The 5,905-nt window shown below is 25.9% G+C and overlaps 1 long non-coding RNA gene across 1 annotated transcript; it reads left to right on the top strand.

Moving 5' to 3' along the window:
* The first annotated feature begins 318 nt into the window (after nt 1-318).
* Nucleotides 319-1,194, top strand: LOC135925175 (uncharacterized). The gene is made up of 3 exons (XR_010571563.1): nt 319-480; nt 697-773; nt 1,040-1,194. It is a non-coding gene; the product is annotated as an uncharacterized LOC135925175 (long non-coding RNA).
* Nucleotides 1,195-5,905: the final 4,711 nt, after the last annotated feature.

Below are 5,905 nucleotides of genomic sequence, written 5' to 3'. Positions count from 1 at the left end.
TAACGCTAAAGCTTATTAAATAGAATTGGTAAAAATATATCAGATAAAATTATTGATAATTAGGGGAGACCGGGGTTATATGGCAGATGTAGTAAAAAAGCAAAAGTCTATAACTATTTTTCTCTAGGACTAATTGTTCCAAATTTAATCAAAAGATATATTACTAAGCATACTATTTATCTATTTATTATTTAGAGATCCACATTCAGAAGATATTAACTTTTTTATTTGGCATTTTTTGTTTTGAGCAAAAGTATACTATATCAAGTTTTATTATATTTTTAGAATATATAACTCCATGTCTACGCTACTGAATAAACTTGTTCCAATAGTTTATCTTGAAGAATTGCTTGAGCCATTTAAGTTAACTGACTACCCCTGGGGCTATATGGCAAGGGGTAAAAAGACAATGTGGAATAAGAATCTTCCATGGAAAAGATCCTATAAAATTTTAAGCAGGCCTGTGGAATCTACAACACAGTTAAATATATAAATTATATTATAGCCCACTCACTTGATTAGCACTATAGGATAACATATATGTTACGAGGAATGATGTAAGATCTTCACTGAAATTTAATAGGGGCGGAAGTAAAATAAGAAGAAAGAGGAAGAAAGGGGTAGGATATAGTTTTTCTAAGCTAATTTTGATGATTTCGATTCCCTATTTTGATATTTATTCTTTTACTCTTACAGACTTTCCATCTTACCAGGGTCGTGGTAAATAGCAAAAAACACGTCTCTTCTTAGTCCTAAATAGTGTACAATGAAAGGTAAAAAGTTTATATTCAATTTATTATATAGTCTAATTATGAGGTTAAACTATAATACAATTTGTAAATCTTTTAATAAAATTTTTTTTTATCACAAATGAGCAAAACACCTGTCATATAACTCAGTTCTCCCCTATGCAGAAAATTCTAACAGGCGATATTCTCTATAAAAAATAATTACTTATTACTAATATTTTTATACAATAATTAATTTTAGTGTATATCAAAAGGCTAACTATTCTGATAATATTTATAAAATTATTTAGGCAAAATATTCAGATTGCGAAGCGAGAAGGAATATGGAACATCATTTTGTGATTTGAGTTTTTCAGGAGGATTTATTAAGGCCAGAAAGATGGAATGATGGTATAATGGCTGTTTTTAGATATTAGGTTATGCGACGTAAAATTGGTTATTCGAATCTATTCATTTATATGCTAAATCCTAATTTTAAATTCTGACAAGGCCAGGGTCCAGTTTCTCTAGTTATAATAATCACCAATTTTTAAAGTTACAGGGCTTTAAATCAATTTTAAACTACATACGTTTTATTTGTTGAATCATTTTTCAATTTATAAGTTTTTATAAATATAAGTAATATTAATTTTTATAGTCATAATTTTACAGAAGGTACTTAACACCCCCTACCAATAACAATTTACCTCCTTATTCCCTCCTACCCCCTAACCTCTTCCTACTTCCTACATATTCTTAACCACTTTCTTTTCTTACCCACTAACAAATCAAAATAATCAAAATCCCCTTTAAATTTCAATGACTGCGTCCCCCCTCCGTGGTAAAAATCTACGAAGGCAATATTATATAATATTGTAATATTTAATTTACTTTTATCTATATTTTTACATCCCAAAAAACAATGTTTTTACACAAGCAATCAATCGTGTATCTCAAATCTTTATAGCTGCTATAGGCCTATTCAAAAACGAATACGAATTCTAATAGGTCATTATTCGTATTTGATTCATTTAAATAAATTGAATAATTTATTATTCGTATTCGTACGAATTATAAAATTTACTATTTATTTTCGATTAGAATTATTCGTTTAAAAAAAAATATTATAAAATAATTGGTACGGCGAAAATATATTGAAATAATTTATTGTTTTATATTGCATATCTAGCTAGTTTTAAACAAAAAATTATTACAAATAATCTGATAATAAGCCATGAGATCAAGTTATTAAGGAAATTAAAATGCATATTAACTTAATTGATATTGCCAGACCAATTTTTAAAGCAAAGAGTTTTTCTTATAAGACATTAAATTTATGAGAAAATTAGTTCCATAAAAAAGTCTTTCCATTTATGTATACCTTCCTAATCAAATCACTCATTAGACTGATAAGTTATTAATAGAAATAACAAATAATTAAATTTAAAAACATATTATTAACTATTTCGAATAATTCGATCGAATAAACAAATTAGTCGAATCCTTTACGAAAATAATTAGTTGATAAATATTCGAATTATTCGAATTTCTAATAATTCGTAGAATTTACGAATTATTCTAATAATTTGTTACTCGTTTTATTCGAATCGAGTATCTTTATTCGTATTCAAACAAAACGAATAATTAATTATTCGTATTCGTTATTATTCGATTGTCTTTGAATAAGCATAGCTGTCATATAATGTGATGGATGTGCAATCAAATTTATGATAATTTTGGTTATGATATGAAAAAATTTGTTTTGCTAATAAAAAATTTTAGATGCGTTTTTAGTAAAAAATTTTATAAAAATCTAACGACGGCCCTTTCGGATCCCGCCAAAACATAGCACAGATATTACCAAGGATTAGTTTACATTTAAAAAAATGACCATGTGTGACTATCCATTAGTTCTTAGCAGTTATTTATTGTTGCTTAATATTAAGACTCATCAGATAATTTATTTCAAAACCCATGCATTTTTCACTGAATTGAATAATAAATAAAGGTTAAAAACATTCTAAGAGTATCAATCTTTATTTTAATGTTAACTAATTATTATAGTCTTTGCAATTTATTATAAATACAAATTAAATTTTTTAAAATCTTTTATTTTGATTTATTAGATATACTATATAACGATATATTATATTAATTAATCAAAGAGACCGTCCAATGTTTCTCTCAATTTTTTTCATCTTATATTTGATTGTGATCTTAATTTTCAGATTAAAAAAGTATAATTATTTTAAGTTCAGTTCTTCTTCAATTTAGTTTATTTTACAGTCGGCGCTTTTGTAACCTTCAAAATATAGGGACAAAAAAATACACAGGTATTATTGGTATATTAAATACTTTAATTAATTAGTTATCAATCAAAAAAATATCAATTACAGTACCATAATATATATATACATATATATAATGTGAAAAGATAAAAAAATATATATATACCTTACCTTATAAAAAATCATAAATTCAATACATCAACTTTTTCAAAAGGGCAAAATAAAGTTTTATTTATATCATCTTTCCAAAAAATTACTATAAATAAAAATTAAAAACTATCTTTTTAAAAATGAGGTTTAGTTTTTTACATAAATTTTTAATTATTTTATTTATATTGAGATGCATTTAATAAATTTTTTTATATATTGTCTTATTTAAAAGGTAAACGGATGTAAGGATTATTTTATCAAAATACTTAATTCGTTAAACAAACCAAACTGCCTAATCTGAACACTAAAAAGATGGGAAATAATGGCTAAAAATCATAAATGTCGTTCTAATTATCGTAGAAGTGTTTTACCAATTATATAACTAATGAATATAAAATCTTTTATTGTTGTACCCATTAAATCAAATTCAATTGCTAGATTGTATAATTAAGGTTTACTGTTAAATTACCTGTTTGGTTTATAAGATTTAAACATGTTATACAAAATGTATATGCGTAGATTGATTTGATGATTTTAAAATGTTTTATATAATTTTCGAAAAAATGCCTTTTATTTTTTTTTAACTTTTATTGTGGGTCACTTTCAATTTTATAAGTTAAGTTCAATAAAATCTCGAAAGATGAACTATAATGTTACAAAGTTACAACGCCCTCTATCCCCCACTCTTAAGCCAATAATGATGATCCAGATGAAAACATCTTCTCCCTCTAAGGGTAACCCTATTTTAGTTTCCTTTTTAGTCGGTACAATTACTAAGGCGTTCTTACAGCTTGGCCAATATATATAAGGCCTCTCCTGGAAAATAATGGATCATTAAATTGGTGTATAAGTTTCTCAATATGATTCATTTCGAAGAACCTCTAAAAATATTCTAGTTCTTGTTAACCGAAATGATGTCCAGCTATCTATTAACCTCTACGAATAATACTCATATATTGGTTTGCGTTTAATTATCTATGGGAGGGGGCATATGTTTATTTAACCATGTCGTATGGGTGACTATTATAACTGCAATTTTCTAATAATGCTTTAATGTGTTTTAAATATTTATAATTTGTTGTCTAGACTGTATTATAAAAATATTTAATGGAAATAATTAATATGCATGAATTGCACAAGAATATGCAATATTGCAAATATGACTTACAAAATAATTTAAAAAAATTAGGGATAAAGGATGCATTTTTTAATTTCTAAAAGCCTTTTCGTTGGAAATGTATTCCATGTGTAATATATATATATATACCTAAAAATTATAATCTAAATGGAATTTTCCCAAAATCATAGATAAATTTTCTGAAATTAGAACAAAGGATGAGATACAATTCAGCCAAAATAGGCGTTTTAAATCAAAAATGTTTGTTATAGATGATTGAAATTTCAAAATATTCATTTATAGGGGAGACGAGGCTATATCGCAGGTGTCGTAAAAAAGCAGAGCCTATAACTTTATCATCTTTGGAAGTAATTGACTCAGATTTGTCAAAAGATGCATTTCTTTACATACTATCTACAATCGTTTATTTAATAATGGGGTATCCACATTTAAAAGATGATCACAAACAATTTTTTCGCATTTCATCATCTTTTTTTGGTATTTTTGCTTAACTTTTTAGAATTTTATTAAATTTATCGGATGTATTTCTAAATGTCTAAGCTACCGATTAAACATGACCAACTCTTCTACCTAGACTAATTCACTACTTTGGTGCTATTCGGCATGAGATAAAATAACAAATTTGTAAAGCAAGAATTTCATATCCTAAAACCACGACAACTCAAAATATTTTTAATCAGGCAACTGTCTAAGAAATATATCCATTATATCCTGATATTTCTACATATTTAAATTATTAATTCTAGATCCAGTAATGAAACCAGTACGATATTCGATATTCACATTCCTAATGATATTTAAAGAAAGCTTTGATTGAAATTTTGAAATAGCTGATGAATATATAGATGACTTACTATCTAATCATGTGATATTGAAACACTATTAAACTAATATAATAATCCTTCATGTTGTTATAGATTCATAAAAGTGTGCTGCCAAGATTTTATATCCTAATAGATTAAAAAGGGAAAATATCGTTAGATATGATTACTGCATCTATATAAAAACTATTATAATGCTAAAAATATAAAAAATACAAATAGGATTGGAATTATGTAGTATGTTGCTTAAGTTTTAATAACAGTAAAAACTAACTACGAATGGCTTGCTATTTAATCCAGGCCATTGGTAAATAATAAAATTCACGACTTTTATTTAATATTAAATAGCGCCTCCACAATAAAAGATAGGGGATCCGGGATTTTTATTTTGTTCTGGAGTCTAATGGGGCTTACAAATTAAGCTTTTGCAATTTTTATTTTATTTCAAAAGAAATAAAAAAAAACATAGGAGCTTGTTTAAATTGAGATGATATTGACAATTTAAAATAAAAAATGAATCGCAAACTTATATGTGATTTTTTAATATGATATTTGACGCACGAAATGACGCCAATTTGAACGATATCAATTGTAATTAATTATTTACGATTTAAGATAGCGTCAAAATCGCCCAATTTTAATGACTGTATAATGATGAGACGATCCAACGATGCATTTAGGTTAATCTTATAAAATAAATTATACATTTTATCATAAAAAAGCATCTGCCATATAACCCCGGTTTCCCTACCTTATGCCATATATAGTTAACATTTTTCA

This window comes from Gordionus sp. m RMFG-2023, chromosome 2 (assembly GCF_954871325.1).
Source record: "Gordionus sp. m RMFG-2023 chromosome 2, tfGorSpeb1-WG-v2, whole genome shotgun sequence".
NCBI lineage: Eukaryota > Metazoa > Nematomorpha > Gordioida > Chordodea > Parachordodidae > Gordionus > Gordionus sp. m RMFG-2023.
The sequence above is the reverse complement of the archived record's forward strand: the minus strand, read 5'-3'. Positions and strand labels throughout refer to the sequence as shown.